The 21,714-nt window shown below is 38.6% G+C and overlaps 1 pseudogene; it reads left to right on the forward strand.

The window, feature by feature from the left end:
- The first annotated feature begins 18,290 nt into the window (after positions 1-18,290).
- LOC128125994 (uncharacterized) lies at positions 18,291-21,500 on the forward strand (annotated as a pseudogene).
- Positions 21,501-21,714: the final 214 nt, after the last annotated feature.

A 21,714-nucleotide genomic window follows, 5' to 3' on the forward strand; every position in this document is an offset into this window, starting at 1 on the left:
TCCTTTGTCTTTAGCAGGTATACCCAGATCACCCTGCTATAGTCATCAACCAGGAGCATGAAGTACTTGTTTCCTGTTGGTGTAGGGGGTGAGACTGGACCACATAAGTCTCCGTGAATCAATTCGAGCCTCTTCTTAGCCCTGAAACTTATACACGCTGGATACGATCTTCTTGATTGTTTTCCACCGAGACAGCCTTCACACGGCTGGGATGGCATAACAATCTTTGTAATTCGTTCAATCATCCCTTTCTCAGACATCAATTTCAAAGAAGAAAAGTTTACATGACCTTACCTTGAGTGCCAAAGCTAGGTTGGGTCATCAATTTTGACAACTAGACACTTTGGACTGACTTCTCTTAGCTCTATCTTGTAGATACGATTTGGTGACCTTTGTACCTTCATGAGCAGCCTCATTTTTGAGTCATAGATCCTTAAACAGTTGTGCTTGATTCTAATCTCATCCCCTCTTTCTGAAAGTTGGCCAAGACTTATAATATTGCTGCACAATTCAGGTATATAATATACTTCTCTTAATTTTCTTTGCTCACCATTTTTACCTTGAAAAGTTATCATCCATTTTCCTTCAATTCTCACTTTTGAATTGTTTCCAAACTTCACAGTGCCCTAGACTGTGGTGTCTAGTTCTTGAAACTTGCTTCTTTCTCCAGTCATGTGGTTGCTGGCCCCTGTGTCCAGATACCACATGTTTGAATCACTCATAATATCACCATTCGATCTTAGCTTCAGATTCACTTTCTCTTCATTCAAGAATACTTCCCTTATCTCTTCTTTAGCCTCAAAGGATGACAGCAACAAGGCAGGTTCATTATCTTCCTAGATCAGGTTGCTTTCATGATTTCTTTCTTTCCTTGGGTTCTTGCACTCAGCTGCATAGTGCCCAGACTCTTGACAGTTATAGCATTGTATTTCACTTTTATCTTGAATTTGAATTCTTTTTTTTTTTTTTTGGTTAGAATCGCCCCTACCACGACCACCACTTGGACCACCCCTGCTCTGACCTCTTCCTCTTCCTCATGATGATCCACCACGGTTGCCTCTTGGGGCTGACTTTGAACTATCTTCTCCTTTCTTCTTGTTTCTCTCAGTCCACTCTTGGTGGGTTAAGAGTAGATTTCTTTCTTCACTTTCACCATGCCCCTTCAACCTTTCTTCATGAGCCTTTAGCCTCCCGATAACCTCTTCAGTTGTCATTGTTTCTAGGTCCCCAAATTGCTTAAGTGTTGAAGCAATTTGGGGAAACTTAGTGGATACTGCCCTAAGCAGCTTCTTCACTACATCGTACTCATTCACTGTGTCCCCCAATGTACGCAAAGAACTCACTAAGTTGCTTATCTTGGCAGCAAATTCATCGACTCCTTCTGATTCCTTCATGTTTAAGGATTCAAACTCAGCTTTAGTGTTTGAATCCTTGCTGTCTTGACACGATCCGCTGCAAGGAACATGACTTTCAAAGCATCCCAGGCTTCTTTAGCTGTCTTTTTCTCGGACAAGGACAACAACAGGTCCTCGGGTATCCCTTGGTAGATAGCAGCCAATGCCAATTTTTCTTTGTTAACCTCCACAGCTGTGTTGGCTGTTCTGGGTTCCACTGCATCCCAGACTCCTTGGGGTTGCATGAAAACTCTCATCTTTATAGCCCATGCAGAATAGTTGCTTCCTGATAGCATCGGGTAGTGAAAAGTGATCGAACCTTCCTTCTCCCTATTTCCATTGCTTTCTACCATCTCTTCACGAGTTTGGTACTTTGGCATGCAACAGCCAGGCTTTGATCTGATACCAAATGTTGGTCTTTTGCAGGGGTAAAAAGGACTTTTATTACCAAGATAAGAAACAAGCACAACAAAGGAAACTGCACAGAGACAAAAATTGACAAAAGACAGGAAAAGGGTAAAACTGGAATAAACAGTTTTACAGAAAGTTGCACAATGAACAGAGAAACATTAAGGAGAAGTAATAGCACAATAGCACAGGGGGTAATTGAGGCAAAGTATTCTTTATTCACTGAACTAAAACAAAATAAACTTGGGATACATACAACGTACATTTTCCTGTGAATTTAAACTAGAACTTAGCTAAAAACTAGGAAACAAACTTGACTAGTTGCTGTAGATCAGGGACCACTTCACTCGCTACTTTGATTTATTCTAAAACTAATAAAACGTGCATAAAAACAATTATGATTTAGTCTTAACAAAACAAATCAACGATTCCTTCGATTTTGGGGTTTTATTGAAGGTTTAATTTGGTGTTTTCTGAAAGGTGAAAGCTTAGATGATGGAATGAAGAACTCAATCGAACAACCAGAATGAGATGAAGGAAACCTGCTACAGGTAGGTGACACCTTCTGCTTTGTTTGTATTTTCCTCATATGGTGGCATCAACTAGAGTTGTTATCTGGGTCTTGAATTGTTATTTTTTCTTTGACAGAGGCATAAGCGGTACTGGGAGCAAGACAGATGGGTGGTTGGACAATCTCCCCACCACCATAAGACGTCGTCACATTAACCAAATAAAATTCGTTAGGATGATAAAAATTGGACTCCTAAGACATGTTGTATATGCTCATTGCTAATGTCGGTGTTAAATTTATCAACATAGAAAGTTGTTGGCAATTATAATGGACCTCTACAAGTGGTAAGCAACTTTTGTTTCAAATCGACTTTTTGTAGAAGTACATCTTCAAAGAATGGATGTTAAACCTTATGAAATAACCATTTTACCCCCATTTTATTTGGTGATTAGTTGGAACTTCGATTAAATACTGTTTTGTATTGAAAAAATAGGGATCATGGAAAAATGTTGTTTATAAGAAATTTAAATACAATATTTTATGTAAATTTGAACGAACAATTGTCATTTTTTTTGTTAAAATAATAAGAAAATATAACGTATTTTTTAACATGTGTGATAATACGTTGGTTTTCTTTTTACGATTACCATTAAATTTAAACAAAAGACTGTTTGATAAAAAAAATAGTTAAAAAAAAGTAATTTCTTCTTTTGTTATGCTTGTAAAACCAGCAGAATATATTATGTTTTTCTCTTGTGGTCATTTTCCTATATGATTATATGAAATTACAGAGGTAAAAAGGGCAAAGACTGCAGGATCTTAATTTAACATAGTTATTTGTATTTTCAGGATCTTTCTGGAAAAATAGCATGAGCTACATTTCCGGTTTTTTGCTGACATTTCACTTGCCTTATTTGCAATACTTTTTTTTTTTTTTTTACAAATAATTGATTGCTCATCTTCTTGTAAATCTTTAGGATGTAAAGTTGGGGATTCTGATGCACAAATTGGTTAGTCTTTTGTAAATGTCCTACTTTATTTTCTTTCTGCTACAACATTTTACTTTCACTGTTTCTTATTTTCTTCCATATTAATGTATTTTAATTTGAAAAACTCAATGCAAATCATAGCATTGTACTTCCAATTATTTCTTATTAGTGCATTATACATTGAAAAATCTGGCTTGCAAGGTGTTGCTTTTAAGAGAAGGTGGAACACCAAACGGATATTGTAAGGAATGAGTTGCGAGAATTCTAACATTGTCACTATACAGGTATGGTTACAACATGTATAATTGGGATTAATGCAGGAATTAGTAACGTCCATTCATTTATTTGTTTCTAATAACATTCAAAATACATTTCTTCTACTAGAGCATTGTTGTTACAATATTTTTTTCTCATCAAGGCATTGTATTTTAAAAACATCTACCTATATATAGCATTGCACTTCATTTCTTTTATTAAGATATGAAACTTTAAAATTTTCACACACTTACATTTGTAAAAATTGTTTTAAATTTGGATGACATTCATGTGATTGGGTAGATGTTTAAAAAGTGCAATGTGGTAAAAGAAAGAAATGAAAGTATAATGCTTACAATGTACAGAATTTACTTGATCCCGAGCTATTCCGACTCATGCAAAAGATACAATATACTTTAATTTATTTGTTTTTATGCCATGCTATTTTCATTTATTTGTTATACAAATTTACATTTGTACTTAAAAACATGATACTTTCCAAAATTTCCTGACAAAAACATCTTGAATATGGTGGACATATCTTACTGGTTGTTGTTCCTGCCACAGGTAACAAACACACTTTTACCCACGTGAGGTGTCATTGTTAAGTTGTTATGAAAGTGAGTTTGAGCGAGTTTATAGAACTTTATGTTGGCATATCGTTGAACTCTTTGCAGCGAAAAAAAGAATCCCTATTAATCATATCTATACACAAGGGTCAAATAGTTTTTGATTTTATATCATACATTTAATTTCTAATTACTCTTAACTTTATTTTATTTTATTTTATTTATTTATTTATTTTTTAATCTTTATAGGTTAACATTGTTGCCAAGGGTGAGGATGGTAGATTTCATTCACAAATGGTCTAATTTTAAACCTTTTATATTACAATACTAGTGTAAGACCCATGTATTACATGATTTAAAAAAATATATGAAATTCTAAACATTTGAGAAATTTGAATTTATAAGAAAAAAATAAAAAAATATTGGATTATTAAAATTAAATTGTTTGTTTTTCTTCTAAATTAAACAAATAATTTAGATAAATAAATAAAGGAAACTAATAAAACATCAACTTAGAAAAATTTGAAATTAGAAGGAAGTTAATTAATAAAATTGATATGCATGTATTATTATATTTATTGTAATTAATTATTACATTTCAATATTATGTGAAAATTAATAAAATGAAAAAAACCACAAAATGTCATGTGGAAAAAAATTAATTGAAAATAACCACAAAATTACATGTGGCTAAATCAATGAGAGTATGACATATGGTAAAAAAATCTTCATTTATTATGGAGGATTATACTTTACAAACTCTCAATTATAAAAACAAGTAACAGTAAATATCTTAAACACTATGTTGCCATTTACTATATAAAACACTTCTTTTTTATCCATGCTTCATTTTTAACATTTTTTTTATATTATGTCTAAATTCATGGTTTCCTTACATGTTTCCCAATAATGAAACAACCGATAAAGAGGACCAACAACTAAGCAGAAAAAATAGATAAACCGGAAAGATTACGACTTTTGTTGACTTTGAAAAAGAGAAAGTAAATATCCTTCTATATTATATTCATATTTATTTTCATACCACATGACAAGTGGATTAAATAATTAATAATTTCATTAAATATATAACTAAATGAACATATGATAAGATGATAAATAAAAATAAATATAAAAGAATAATGTATCAAATTTACATAAACACACTTGAAACAAAACAAAACAGTAACCTCCGCCCCACACGGAGCGTGGGAATACCCTCGGGTATATATTAAATTACAAAATTATAGACATGTTATATGTAGTTGCACACCCAACTCTCAAGGTTGTATCCATGATTCCATGGTGATTTTTAGTGGTGGGAAAGAAATGTGTGGCAGAAGGCCCACATGGCTCTAAATTAGAATATGTTGGGCTCAACACTCTTGGGCTGTTTATGTTGGAAATTGGCCTTCTCTATTTTTCTTGTGTCACACATAGGCTTGCACAAAAAAACCGGTTCAGAATCCGAACCGGTCATTGAATCGGTAAACCGGTTCACCAAGAACCGGACCATTATGAACCCAATCGATTCAAGAACTGAACCGTCGGTTTGGACCCGTTCGAGATTTTAGACATTAAAACCGGTTTAATAACTGTGAAGCGGTAGTCAAACCGGTTTAGAACCGATGTAACCGGTTTAGATTGGTTCGAGTTTTTCTATGACGAAACCGATTTGAACCGAACCGGTTTTACTATTCACGAATCGGAACCGAACCGGTTTGCTCACCCCTAGTCACACAACGCCAATCACGTATTTGATTTCACGATTTTGAGATTGGTTTATTGAAGTTTTAAACCTAATAATATTTTTTTTTATTTTAAGAGGTTGTTTAATAGTTGTTAATAGAGTCAGATTTAATAGAGTAATACTCAATCTCTAATCAGAACTAGTAAAAGACATATAAAAAACTATATGATTAAATCCGGATTTCTAGTTGTGGTATCAAATAATCTGAACCAGAGACTCAATAAAAGACATATCAAATAACCCCTATATATATTTCGTTTTATTTATAATAACTATTTATGCTTTTAGAGAATACTTTAATTGCTTTTTAGAAGTAAGAAATTTTGTTTAAGTTGAATTATTATTATGAAGTTATGCTTTGATTTGTGTGATAAAGTTGTTGTTTCTTTATTGATTATTGACTAGTGATATTGATTTTCATACTTTTATATGATATATATTGTTTGAAATATGTGTAATGCATATAATTTTATATGATAAGGGACGTGTTCGGTAAAATTAGCTGGTAACAGGTAACTTGTAACGGATAGCTTGTAGCTTGTAGCGTTTTGCCAAAAGGCTACATGAAGAAGCATTTGGATTAGGAACGTTTTGTTTAAACTAAACGCTAGAAGCTTGTAGTGCCGAACGAGATTTTCTGTTCAAAACGGAGCGTTTTGTCAAACGCTAGAAGCTAGAAGCTCCTAAACGCTTCGTGCCGAACACGTCCAGATGTTACTTGATTTGTTGAACGTAATTTTATACAAAAACTATTTTGAATTCGATTTTTTTTTATCTTTTTGTATCTGTATCAAAATTCTTAGTTGTCATTGCCTATAATGAATAAAAGTATTATTAAAAAGCCAATAATACGATATTTTAAGATGAAAATAATACGAACGTTTTCAATTTTAAATTATTTAAGAAAGAAAAAAAATCAAGCCATAATATAAAATGTTCCGTTTGTTTGAGTAAGAATATAACTATTTGTTATCAAAACAATATTACAATTATGCTATTTTTTTCGATAAAGTTTCAATATAGATTGTATCTATTATTTACAAAGAAATAAATAGAGATGATTGATTTAAATTGTTCTGCGTTTATTAACATGTTTTTTTTTTTTTTTTTTTTTTTTTTTTTTTTTTTTTTTTTTAATATAGAAATATATTACTTTTCATTTTTATCATATGTATTAACCTTTCATAACAAAAATTGTTATGGTTTCACCTTATTATAGATAATTTGTTACAAATTTTTTTTTTTTTTTATGTAACAAGATCTTATTTTTATTACAAAAAAATTACATTAAAAAAGGATTTATCGAACTAAAACAATATAAAGATAGAATTGAATCATCTATATAAATAATTCAAGAGGGAATTAATTAATGTCGTTTTGAAATTATGAAATGTCATATCCATAAGACCGATATGTATATCATATAAGGTAAAGCTAACCACATCAGCACAATATCCTTTTGGTATGATCTTCACACGTAGAACAAGAGAGAGGGAAAGAGAGATTGAGGGAGAAAGAAGAGAGATGGGCTCTCTCTCTCTCTCTCTCTCTCTCAATAATGACAATACAACCAGCAAGAATACAATATATATATATATATATATATATATATATATATATATATATATATATATATATATATATATATATATATATATATATATATATATATATATATATATATATATATATATATACTAGCCATTTACCCGCGCAAAGCGGCGGGCGACAAATAGTTTGTTTCGACAATTAATTTCTTTTCGATGGAGAATGATTATTTTCAGTTCAATCATTAGCTTGTTTTAGGAAACATGTCATATTAAAAATAAAGAAAATTCATTAAATGACCAAATTGTAGGGTGTTGACTATTTATTTGGATGAAAAAAGATCTGGTCAAAACCTTAGAAGAGAAGATTTATAGGAGTTTGTTTAAATTTTAATAATATTTTATTAGTGATTAGTTGTACAATTAGCTTAAGGATTTGGACGTCTTAAAAAAATATTATTATTTTATTCAATCTATTTTTAGAAATAGTGAGATTTGTTTTATAAGATAGTAAAGATATATAACTTCAAAATGGGTAAATGACACAAAAAAATAATTTTTTTACACATAAATTCGATTTTAACACCGTGTTTTTTTTGTGTCAGTTTTGACACTATGTTTTCCAATTTGTTATAATCCTGACCACTTGACCGGTTAACCAAGTTACATGTTGACGTGCATGCTGACATGTCAAAATTGATTTTTTTCCACAAAAAAACACTAAGTTTTCACTTTTTTCGATTTTGACACTATGTTTTTTCGTTCCAATCAAACATCATTTATCAAATTTTGTTTAATTTTGTCTGTTTTTCATTTGAAACCGTATAAATATATTTTGTTTATTACATTTTAAACCGTATAAACATATTTTTTTTGTTTAAAAACCACATTTTTATTTAAATACAAGGTGTTTTTTTTCTTACATTCAAAGCATTAGTTATATCATGAGAATCAAACTAACTATAAGCTTCTAATAAGATGTAAAAATTTGATGGGTTGCAAACTTGATATCCGAGTTTTGATCGACTACGCGCCTCCAAATCTCCAAACACATTTTAAAGTTGCATATTCAATATAAAATACAATTTTTATATAACTAATACATATTTATACATAAAAATATGGTTTGAGTGTAAAAAAAAATTGTATTTATACAAAACTATGGTTTTTAAATGAAAAAGAAACATATTTATACGGTTTAAATGTATTAAAAAAATATTTATACGATTTCAAATAGAAAATTGTCAACATTGAACAAAATTGGAAAAAATGATGGTCGATTTGGAACAAAAAAAACATAATGTCAAAGTTGAAAGAAAAAAATTAAACTTAGTGTCAAAATCGATTTTTTTTTTTTGAAAACTTAGTGTTTTTTGTAAGAAAAAAATTCAATTTTGACACGTCAGGATATCATGTCAGTATGTCACGTCATTAAAGCTGACACGTTATCATGTCACGTCAGCATGTAACCTTATTAACTGGTCAAGTGGTCAGAATTGTAACAAATTGGAAAACACAGTGTCAAAATTGACAAAAAAAAAACACAGTGTCAAAATCGAATTTCTGTGTAAAATGAGTGTTTTTTTTTGTACCATTTACCCCTTCAAAATTGGTTATTGATTAATAATAATAAAAAAAAAACGTCAAACAATGGAAACCAAATGCTTAAGGAGATAAGATAAACTTTTATCCTTAACCCTAAGAGATCTTAATTGATTAGGAAAAGATCCTCAATTAATTATCTAAATAAAAATTCAAGTAGAAAAGTTGTTGAAATAAATAAAAACACCAGAAAAAAAATGCGTTTTGAAACCCTTAAACAATCCCGAATGACCGAAAAACACTACAGGTCATGTCAAAACGATGAGTTCTCTTAATCGACTCATTTTACATGTTGTGTGCGAATTTCGTCAAATTTCAAGCTATGGATTACTTCGGCAAATTTGTCTTTGGTGTCATCGTAATTTTATTCATACTAGTTCTGACGTAATCAAGCCACAAATCAGCACTTGTACTGCATGCATCAATTTTAATTTTTTTTTAAATCATGATAAGAACTTAAGGACTTAGAATTCAGTCACAAAGTAATTAAGCGGAGTTGTCACGGTGATTGGAAAAAGCGTGGCTTGACTTTGGAACAAGAGTAGAAATTCTTGTAGGTGCCTTGGTGGTTTGAATTGAAGGGTAATCATGTGAAATTTAAAGCTACGGTAAGGTTGCAGTAATCAACGCCATAGGAGATGGGATATGAAGAAAATTATTACTCCACTCGACACGTGAACGTCTTAGTGGGCAACATTGCCTTTGTATTTTTCAAAAAAGATTGTTTTCATAATTGAACTTTGAATAAATTTACTGATTTCCTTGGCTCATTTTAATATTTATGAATAATGATCAATGGATTAATGATTATTGTATACGTTGTCAATTTCTTCAAGAATGAATTAATTTGAATTTAATTTTTTTCTAAAAGGATATTAATGTTGGATTAGTGTCTAAGTCCATAACTATTTTGGTATCTATTTGACCCGATGGTGCATGATCCTTTTGGGTTGCCTTCACCGAAGCAACTTGATAGGATGAATTATGGAGAGAAAAGATTAAATATGATTTATTAATATATTATGAGAATAATATATTAAAGGAGAAACCATATTGTTTAATTAATATTAGTCAATAATTAATTGGTAATTAGTTTGTGACTAAAAGAGATTAATTAAACTTAAGGGACTGGAATTGTAATTATAAGATAATTGCAATTTGGGCCATGGATTGCCTTTTATTATAAGGTGGACGAATTCTATGGGGGAAGCCCATATGAAGTCGTCCAAGGCTTTAAGAAAGGGCTCCATGGGTTGCTTAGGGCTTAAGCAACCAAATTAGGGTTTCCTTGTTAGATAACCCTAATTACCTCACTATATATAGAACCCTTAAGGCTCAAAAACGTGTACAAGCAACCTTCTAGGGTTTTCACATGGTTTTGGCAGCCTCCATCCTCTCTCCTCTTCATCCTCTTGCTTATGGTGTTTGTGAGCCATTAGAGGAGTGACACTTGTGACTCTAAGCCTTCCAAAGTCAATTCAAGGAGGAATTGGGATTGTTATTGCTACATAACAATCAAGGTAATATTATGAACCTATTCTAATATCTAATATGATTACTTGTATGCTAGAATTAGGGTTTATAGTCTTGGATTCAAAGCATGTACAATAGAGAAACCTAGATCCAAGCATTAGGGTTTGTATGAGCACATAGGATGTCTTATGACCAAAACCCATCAATTAAATGTGTCAACAAGAAAAAAAATTAAAGAATACATCTTAAATTAGTTATAATTAAGAAAAACATTTTATTATCAATGATCATATACCACACATATAAAATTGTTAATAAAAATCATCAATCAACTGTGGAGATGAGAGGTCATCACCCCGAAAACGAGTGGACAGAGGTCCAACGAAGAAAGCAACTTCCTAAACACAATAACCTCGACTAAATCAGTTTATATGTGGCAGGATTCCCAGGTGGCACTAGAAAATAAGAGTTGAGAAGACCATTTACTAGATATGGACAAATAATTGGCTTCTACATAAAGGAAAAAAGGATTATTATAGGAAGAATTTTGCATTCATAAGATTTTTAGGAGGGAATGATATGAAAGCCCTAAAGGATTCACTCAAGGTATCAAGTGCTGTGACATACAGTTGTCTGTAAACGTATCAACACACCAGAGGAAATCACTTAAAAACTCCAATTCCCCCAATCGTCGACGAGCTGCTCCCCAATCATTCTTTATTTCGACCGGATTCAGAGATACGAGATAATTTGCACAGGTTATTGTAGGTAACAGTGACATTCATTATAAAAACACACCCTTTATTACTCTTAACCCAAATACCAAATGAATGAATGGCTGTGAATGAGTGTTCTAATCGATGAGGCACATAGGCTAGACCACATTAGTAGCGTACCAACAACTTTTCTCATGTGCGAAGGTGCGAAATATCATGGTGGGTTAAGGATTGCTCTAAGTTTAGAATTATCTGTTGAAGCCAATGAATTCTTAAAGGACAAAGATAGATGGAAAGACTGGTTCAAGTGGCTTATCTATGGTGATCAAAAGGAACTTCAATATGAAAGAACGACATTGAGTAAAATTTTGGGAGTACCACTGAAATCCTGGGATGAAGACAATTTTTTCTCTAATTGCTAGTAGATTCAGGAGAGTCATTAATCCATTTGATAACATCCAGAACATAAGAGATCTTTCAACGGGAAAGGTAGGAGTATTAACATCGAAGAAAAAATGGATCAATGAGGAGATCGAAATCATTGTAAATGGGGAAACAAACAATTTCGAGGTTATCAAAGACGTTTGGCCACCATTTTAGTCATAAAAGGAATTATTACTTATCCGGAATGCCTTATGATCATCTTGCAAAAAAAAAAAAATCTAGTAGTAAAGTATGGAACAATATCGTGAGTATTAAAAAAGAATTACAAATACATAACTTGGCTACTGCGGATATATTTAAATTAGTGGTCAAGTCTGGTGACAAAAGCCTTGTTTTGGTATGATACATTGTTGTGATATGTGCTTCGAGTTTAACACCGTTTGGGGTAGCTCCGTCCTAGTTAAGCTTGAGAATCACAACAAAGAATGAACCGATGTCAGTGGTCGTCTGGGAGGGAGTCCCATAACGAAGCTCTGGCGGTCTAATCAGTAATTGGATGAGAGAATTAGGGTTTAGTTTAAGGTAGAGAATGAGGCGATCCTTTCTTCTAGAGAAGAAAGGTTTCTTTTATACCCGTCATCGTAGGAGCATGGCCCCGACATTAACTTTTGTCTTGTCTAGGCCAATAGGACGTGGAGGTGTCCTATTGATAGATCATGCACTACTAGTGGTTATCTGCTATTGGTGCAACACTACCGAAGGGCAATGCTCTGAATGCTACACTTGTTGCTCTGGGGGAGCAATTGGTACTTTTTGGCTTCTTGTAGACCAGAGCTTCTCGTTTTGAGTTGGACCTTGGCGCTAGAGCGCCAGGGTTTAAATGTGAGGCCGTGAGGGCAAGGGTGTGGGCCTAGAACTTATGATGGGTTACGATTGTTAACTAGGTCGCCATTTAGATATTTGTCTCGTTATCTTTGACATATTCCTAGAGGGATACGTTAACAAGTCACCTAGGCTAGTAAACGCCAATGTCAACTTAGGGTAGCTAAGTTGTTGTAGCTTAGAGCAAGACGCGTGTTTGGCGAGGATGACTCTAACGTTTACTGATGTGACAGAGTTGTTTGCACAGACGGGTTCATCATTGTAACTGTTCAAATTTCCCACCTTACATTTAAGACTTCCCTTATCAGGGAAGGTTTCCTTTTCTTCGCTCTGCTGCTCTTCAACTACCTTTTCTTTCTCTTTGCTTCTTTTATCTTTCGCCTTACTATTATTATCAGTAAGCAATGTGTTGGGTAGCGTTTTGTTATGTATTGCGTCTATTAGGCTCGCTTATTAGTCCAGTTTTGTAACTCCGGTTTGGGCCTGTCCAACCGAGAGCTTGATAGGGTTTAGTATAAATATATATGCTTGCATGCATATTAGGTTAACAATAGAAAACGATTATTATGATAGATTAGAGTATTATTTCTTTATCGTTCTTGTAACCCTAAATCCTCTACAGTGGAAGTTCTTTATCGAGCTCTGCTGAGGATTGTTGATCTAATCATTCGACACACTTTGATCCATACTTGTGTTATTTGCAGTTTTTGTATTCATCATTTTACCTGTTATAAAGATCCAAACGATCTTCAAGTTAGATTTATAACTTATCAATTGGTATCAGAGCAGGAGGCTGTGTAATTCATACACTTCTTTTCTGTGAAAAAGGTTGCGATTAGGGTTATTCCGCATTTACTGATATTTATTGAGTCATCATCCCATAATTGACGTAACTCGGTATTTATTTGTTTTGCCCTAATTTAATTCATTACAAGTCTGATCTTTTAAACAGGTTATTCGATCAAGCATGGACGAGTCACAATCAAATCCAATTAATATCTCGAACAGCATCGGATCAACGACAAAGATTCCCATCCTTTACACCCAGGATTATGAAGTCTGGGCTCATCACTTTGAAGACTATGTTATAGGATCTGAGGACAATGGATACCTCATCTGGGAAGCAATAGTATCTGGACCATTCGCTCATTCAGCAACTTCAAGAATTATAAAGACTCAGAAGGAGTATAATGATCTTTTGAAGGATGTTAAAGATATTGCTCAAGACGAAAAAGATAAATTTCAGTGCAATATTAAAGCATTGAGATTAATCAGATTCGCTCTTCAATCTGACACTTTCAGGCTGGTGAGTTCATGCACAACCGCTAAAGAAATATGGGATAGGCTGCGAGAGTTATATTCAACGGACGAAGATCTCGAGCATTCCATTCAAACCTTACTCCTGTCCGAGTTTGGTGAATTTAAGCAGGGTTCAGAAGAAACTGTAACTCAAACGTTCGATCGCTTCAATCATCTTCTTGGCAAGATGATTAAACATGACATTGAAAGGAAGCTGATTGAACAAAAGGTCATGTTTTTTAAACGACCTTAGATCTGAATGGAGAGCTGTAGTGTCCACAGTTAAAGCGCATGAGCAATTCAAATCTTATTCTCTAGCGAAACTGGTTGGCATTCTGAAGTCTCAAGAAAAGATCGTGTTACAGGAGAAAAATGTGGTTTCAAGCTTGGGTTCATTAGCCCTTCTGTCCAAAAGCAAAGCTGTGATGGAAGATGAAGACCTCAACCTAGAGGATTATGACCTTACCTCTGAAGACTATGCAATGATGGTGTCAAACCCAAAAAGGTTCATCAAGAAAAGATTCCCCACCAACAAGAATCGAAATTGGCAGGGAAGTTATAGTTCTGAAAAGGTCAGGGAAGAACCGAAGGCGGAAGAACCAAAGAAGGAACCGAAAGCTGAAGGAGATTCGGGAGTGAGCTGCTATTATTGTGGAGGAAAGAACCACTATGCAAAAGATTGTGTCCTCAAGAAAATGGCAGAAAAGGATGATGAAAAAGATGAAGAAGCTTTGTTGCTGAAAAAGCTGGATGAGATCAGGAAGAAGAAATCTACTGCTAATCCTTCTATGAATGCTTTAATTGTGCAGGGTTCGGTAGCGGATAATGAGTTCGGTGGCGTGGAGGTCTGGTCAACCGACTCTGAAGATGATGAAGTAAGGAAGCCTTCTCATGGAAAGGTGTAACAGCCCGGAATTCCAGGTATCTTTATTGATTTGATTCTTTTGTGTTTTGAGAGGGGACTCGACGAGTTGGAGCTCAGACTCGCCGAGTAGGGTCGCGATTCTGGACACGGGATTCGTTTGGACTCGGCGAGTCTAGGATATGGACTCGGCGAGTCTGCGCTGTTTAATGAAACCCTAATTTCCCGGTCCTAAGCCCTATTTAAAGGACCTTATGGCCCTCATTTGCGGCCACCTTGAACCCTAAGAGCCCCCATACGACTGTGAGCCCTTGTGAGTGTATTTGGAGGCCATTTGTTCACCATTTTGTGTGATATTGCAAGAAAGGAGGGAGAGGATCAAACTTGAGGAGTTGGGGAGCTTGGATCTGTTGCTAATTCATCAAGGGAGTCTTCTTGAGGTAACTTTCAGAGCCAAACTTCGTGTTTTGTCTTGATGTGTCAAATCTAGGGTTTCTTCTTGCATTTCTTGGCTTAAATTGGAAGTATGAAAGGTTCCATGGAGATATGGGACCTAGATCTGGGCCTTAGCAGGTCCAGGAGACCCCATATGACTAGCTTTATGTCCATCCTTTTGAGTTAGAAGCTAAGGTGGTCATATTAGAGGTTGTTTCCCCAAAATAAGCCTTGTACGCATTGCATGGCAACCAAGACTGAGACTTTACGTGACAAATAAGCTTGGGAAGGCCAGATCTATGAATGGATGGAACGGACCTGACCGCAAAAGCCAGTTTTAGTTGGTGCATGGAATGGACTCGCCGAGTCTGATGAACAGGCTCGAGGAGTCGCTTGAAGATTGCCCTTGAGGACTCCCAGTGTGTAGTCCTGACCGAGTTATGGTTGACTCAGTGAGTCAGGACGAGTTAGAGCGGGGTCGACAGGTGGTCTGAGTCGAGTTGGGACTCGTCGAGTTGTTCTTGAGACTCGGCGAGTTGAGTCGGGGTGGCCCCACGACTCTCCCAGGAGGAACTCGTCGAGTCAGGGGAAGCACTCGACGAGTAAGAAGGGAATCCTAGGGAGTTGGCGAATACGTCTAGACTCGTCGAGTTGTCCTAAGCACTCGCCGAGTTCGGTCAAGTTGACCGTTGACCAGAGTTGATCTATGTTTGACTTCTTAGGGATAGTCAAACTTAGAAGATAAAAGTGTTAATAAGTGATGTATGATGTTATAGGGAGATTGTAGCTCGGCGGATCGAGCACGAGTGACTTCGGGATTTGCTAGCTTTCGATATTCATGAGGTGAGTCTTCTCACTATACTGTACCCGGAAGGGTTTGACTGTGTGACCGGAAGGTTGGATATGATATGAGATATATGTGCTATATGTGATAAGTTAATTGTTATACGTGCTATGTATGTTATGGGCCGGAAGGTGATTATGTTATGGGCCAGAAGGCGATTATGTTATGGGCCGGAAGGCGTTGTGAGTCTTGGACCGTAAGGTTGGCGTGGGTAGGACCGGAAGGTTTACCCAGCCGGGACGGAAGTCCCCTGAGACACATGGACCGGAAGGTCAGGGCCTGGAAAGGCGTATGTGCGTAAGTTGTATTTTGGGGAAACTCACTAAGCAATTATGCTTACAGTTGTTGTGTATGTGTTTCAGGTACTAGCAAGGACCGTGGGAAGGCGCCGGCGTGATCTGTACACACTGATAGATGTTTTGTGATCTTGGGATTCATATGATTTGTATTCTGACATGACACTTGGAATGTTTATGCCTTGTTTTAAATGAAAATACTTTATTTTGAAATGAAAAATTTGTTTGAAAATTTACGTTGTTACAAATTGGTATCGGAGCCTTGGTTTGAGGGATTCGGGTGCACCTTCGGGCGTAACTGAACTCAAACCGAGGATTTGAGGAAAACTTTTAAGTAAAGGCATAAACTTTTATAAATGATTTTGTGGTAAGCAAGAATGAAGCAGTGTGTACGATCAGTCAGCGCCCGAACGGTAAAGATCCCCAAAATATCTTACAATGTTATGTTAAGAGATGTGATATGATATGAATTGTTATGCATGCTAGAAGACTAGGTATTCATGATAGGACTAGAGTGGCCTGATTTGTGATGCCTTAGTCTAGGAAAGTTTGCCGATATGAGATGCTTTGATAGCGTGCGGGTAGATAGTGCATAACAAAAGTAGAGTACTCACTACCCGGGGTTTAGGGAGGAAGACTTGGGATGAATGCTGATGCGGTGTGGTCGGTAGTATTGGGCCCGTACTACCGAAGACACCGGGTCAGGGGGAAACCCAAGTAAGAATCCCTAGATATCGGAGACTGAGTAGGGTTGCGTTATCGAGTGCGATTATACTCGATGGAGTCTCTGATAGTTTTATGTTGTATTTCAGAGACATCATGGTTGGACCACGCCACAGACCGAGTACGAGCGGTGTGAGTGACGAGGAGATTCGTCAGATGATTCATGAGGAGGTGGCTGCAGCGATCCGGGCTGAGATTCCGGAGATGTTTGGGTCTATTAAGACCACCTTGATGGAGACTTTTGATGAGCGGTACGCCGCATTGACTGAGGCTGCAGCCGCTGCAGCTACCGCAGCTGTGGCCGCTGCCAGGCCGCAGGGGGGTTACTCGTTGCTGTTTCGGGAGTTCAGCAACACGAAGCCACCTGAGTTTGATGGGACGCAGGATCCGATTGCTGCGATGAGGTGGATCGTTGATATTGAGGGGTGCTTCTACACTTGTTCATGTCCGGAGCATCTGAGGGTACGGTTCGCTTTGAACCAGCTCCGTCTGGGAGCGAAGGATTGGTGGAAGTTCGTGACGGCGAACTTCACTTTGGCAGAGATTTCAGCAGTGACATGGGAGAGGTTTACCTCTATGTTCAGAGACGAGTACGTTCCCCCGGTGGAGAGGGAACGATTGGTTCAGGAGTTCTTGACCCTCAAGCAGGGTACTGATTCGGTTACGGTGATCACGCGGAAGTTTCATGAGAGGGCGATGTTCTGCCCCGAGCTGGTGTCTACAGAGCAGGCTCGGATGAGCCAGTACTTGGGTGTTTTGAGGAGGGATATCCGGGAGTTTGTGTCAAACTCCACCTATTATGCCTTTGCTGAGCTTCAGGCGAATGCCAGGAAGCGCGAGATCGAGTTGGAGACCCAGGCCAGGGAGGAGGCCGAGTCTCAGCGGGTGGACCGGCGGCCGGCTCAGTCTCAGCCGGCAGCCAAGCGGACTAAGTCCGCCGATTCGAGGATGGGAGGTCCGAAGGGCCGCACTTGCGGAAAGTGCGGCAAGAGTCACGAGGGGACATGTCGATCTGGTGCTTGCTACAAGTGTGGCAAGGAGGGGCACATCGCTAGGGATTGCCCCAAGGGATTTACGGTTTGCTTTCATTGCAACCAGACAGGCCATCGGAAGGCCGAGTCCCTCAGCTTCTTCAGGGATCTGCACCTGCTTCCAGGACTACTGAGACTCGACCGGTGAAGGTCGAGGCCCCGAGGACTCGTGGGAGAGCCTTTCAGCTGACTGCGGAGGAGGTCCGTGCTGCGTCCGATGTTGTGGCAGGTATGCTTTATTTCATGTATTTATTTTGATGTGGAGATGTTATGCTTATGTTATGTTATGCGTAGGTACTTTTCTTGTGAACTCTGTGCCTGCTTTAGTGCTATTTGACTCGGGTGCGAGTCGGTCCTTTGTATCTTTGGCCTTTAGTCAGCATATCAGCGTTAGTCGTGAGCCGTTGAGTCGGCCTCTGAGAGTTTCTATAGCTGACGAGAGGGTGATTTGTGCCACGGAGGTTCTCCGGGGATGCGTGTTAGAGATTTTCGGGGTCGAGTTTCCGATTGATCTGATTCCTATTGCGATGGGTGATGTCTGTGTCATTGTGGGCATGGACTGGTTGAGCCGTTTCGGCGCCGTCATCGACTGTGAGCGTCAGCTGGTGACTATACGAGACCCTAGTGGGGGAGTTCTTTCGGTGTACGGCGAGGGTACCCGTTCAGGATCAGCTTTTTGTTCGGCCGCTAGGGCGAGGCAGTGTTTACAGCAGGGCTGTAAGGGTTTTGTGGCGTATGTGATGGATACGCGGGAGGCTTCCGAGAGACCGAGATCAGTTGAGGAGGTTCCAGTGGTGCGTGAGTTTCCAGATGTTTTTCCCGAGGAGCTGCCGGGAGTACCTCCTGTGAGGCAAGTGGAGTTTGGTATTGATCTGGTTCCGGGGGCCGCGCCTATCGCTAAGGTGCCTTATCGTCTTGCACCTCCAGAGATGCAAGAGTTGTCCTCGCAGCTTCAGGAGTTGCTGGGGAAGGGATTCATTCGGCCGAGCAGCTCGCCGTGGGGAGCACCTATTCTGTTCGTCAAGAAGAAGGATGGTTCACACCGGATGTGCATTGATTACCGGGAGTTGAACAAGTTGACGGTCAAGAACCGTTACCCGTTACCGAGGATCGACGATTTATTCGATCAGTTGCAGGGAGCATCTTGGTTTTCCAAGATCGATCTGAGGTCGGGGTACCATCAGGTGAGAGTGCGGGATGAGGACGTTCAGAAGACAGCGTTTAGGACGCGATATGGGCATTACGAGTTTGTGGTGATGCCTTTCGGCCTCACCAATGCCCCGACTGTGTTCATGGATCTCATGAACAGGGTATGCAGGCCGATGTTGGATCGGTCAGTGATTGTATTTATCGATGATATTCTGGTGTATTCGAGATCTAGAGAGCAGCATGAGGAGCATTTGAGGGAGGTCCTTGAGGTATTGAGATCGGATAAGCTTTATGCAAAGTTCTCCAAATGTGATTTCTGGTTGCGGGAGGTCCAGTTCCTAGGACATCTCGTTAACCAGGAAGGGATTCTGGTTGATCCGGCCAAAGTCGAGGCGGTGATGAGCTGGGAGGTGCCGAAGTCACCATCGGAGATCAGGAGCTTCCTTGGGTTGGCAGGGTATTATCAGAGATTTATTAAGGATTTCTCCAAGATCGTAGTGCCGCTCACCAGATTGACCCGGAAGGGTGTTGCATTCTCATGGGGTCTCGAGCAGCAGATCTCCTTTGAGACACTTTGCCAAAGGTTGTGCGAAGCCCCGGTATTAGCTCTCCCGGAAGGGATGGAGGATTTTGTAGTATATTGTGATGCATCGATTTTGGGGCTGGGTGCAGTGTTGATGCAGAGGGGTCATGTGATAGCTTATGCGTCGAGGCAGCTGAAGCCTCATGAGACGAGATATCCCACGCATGATTTAGAGTTGGGGGCAGTAGTGTTCGCTCTCAAGATTTGGCGTCATTACTTGTATGGGGTTCGATGTACGATATACACGGACCATAAGAGCTTGAAGTATTTGATGGATCAGCCCAACCTAAATATGCGTCAGAGGAGGTGGTTGGATGTGGTCAAGGATTATGATTGTGAGATCCTGTACCACCCAGGCAAGGCTAATGTGGTAGCCGATGCATTGAGCCGCAGGGCAGAGAGCACTCCACTGCGAGAAGTATGTTTGAGATTGACCGTGATGGCTCCAGTATTGGATGCTATTCGTGGGGCGCAGGCCGAGGCTGTGCGACCGGAGATGCAGAAGAGAGAGCGGGTTGTTGGTTTGGTTTCAGAGTTCGTTACGGATGGACGAGGGCTTATGACGTTTCAGGGTCGGATTTGGGTACCGTTCGTGGGTGGTACGCGTATTACTTTGATGGAAGAGGCTCATCGGTCGAAGTTTTCGATCCATCCGGGGGCTAAGAAGATGTATTTGGATTTGAGGAAAGAGTATTGGTGGCCCTGTATGAAGAGGGACGTCGCATGGTTCGTTGAGAGGTGCTTGACCTGCCGCAGGGTTAAGGCCGAGCACCAGAGACCGCATGGCAAGTTGCAGCCATTGGAGGTTCCCGAATGGAAGTGGGAACAGATCACTATGGATTTCATCACCAAATTACCGCGGACTGCCAGAGGAGTTGATGCAATTTGGGTGATTGTGGATAGGTTGACGAAGAGCGCTCACTTCCTTGCCATCAGTGAGAGTTCTTCAGCGGAGAAGTTGGCGGAGATATATGTGAGAGAAGTGGTATCTCGGCATGGGGTGCCAATCTCGATTGTTTCAGACCGTGATGTGCGCTTCACTTCCAGATTCTGGAAGAAATTTCATGAGGAGCTGGGTACTAAATTGCATTTTAGTACCGCATATCATCCCCAGACAGACGGCCAGAGCGAGCGGACGATTCAGACACTGGAAGACATGCTTCGAGCATGTGTGTTAGATTTCGGGGGTAGCTGGGATGCGTATTTACCCTTGGCAGAGTTTTCCTACAACAATAGCCATCATTCGAGCATTGGTATGCCACCCTTTGAGCTGTTGTATGGTAGGAGGTGCCGGACCCCCATTTGCTGGGGAGAGGTTGGGCAGAGAGTGATGGGCAGTACAGAGATCGTGCTTCAGACGACAGAGCAGATTCAACAGGTCAGACAGAGGTTATTGACCGCCCAGAGCCGACAGAAGAGTTATGCAGACAGACGCCGGTCCGAGCTTGGGTTTCAGGTCGGCGACTTTGTTCTCCTGAAAATTTCTCCTTGGAAAGGAGTGATTCGATTCAGGAAGAGGGGCAAGTTGAGGCCCCGGTATATTGGGCCATTTCGTGTGATTGCAAGGGTAGGCCGGGTAGCCTATCGTTTGGAGTTGCCAGCCGAGTTGGGGTAGATCCACGACACTTTTCACGTGTCGCAGTTGAGGAAGTGTATAGCCGATGAGTCGGCAGTGGTTCCATTAGAGGATATTCATGTGGATGCGAGTCTGAATTATGCTGAGAGGCCTGTGGCCATCAGGGATCGGAAGATCAAGGTTCTGAGGAACAAGGAGGTACCTCTGGTGTTGGTTCAGTGGCAACACCGGAAGTGTAACAAACCGTTATTTCAAACTTATGTAATAGTGTAGGTCAAATTGTTCTTCTTTTTAATTAAATAAAGAGAAATTTTGGCATACTATGTATATTTACATAATTGACCCTCAAAAATAAATTATTAAATAATCTCAATTGGGTTGAACCGAGTGATAGAGATTGTAACAAGGTTTCCAAAAATATAAGGAACACTAAAATCCG

The sequence above is a fragment of the Lactuca sativa genome, chromosome 5 (genome assembly GCF_002870075.4).
Source record: "Lactuca sativa cultivar Salinas chromosome 5, Lsat_Salinas_v11, whole genome shotgun sequence".
In the NCBI taxonomy this organism is placed as follows: Eukaryota; Viridiplantae; Streptophyta; class Magnoliopsida; order Asterales; family Asteraceae; genus Lactuca; species Lactuca sativa.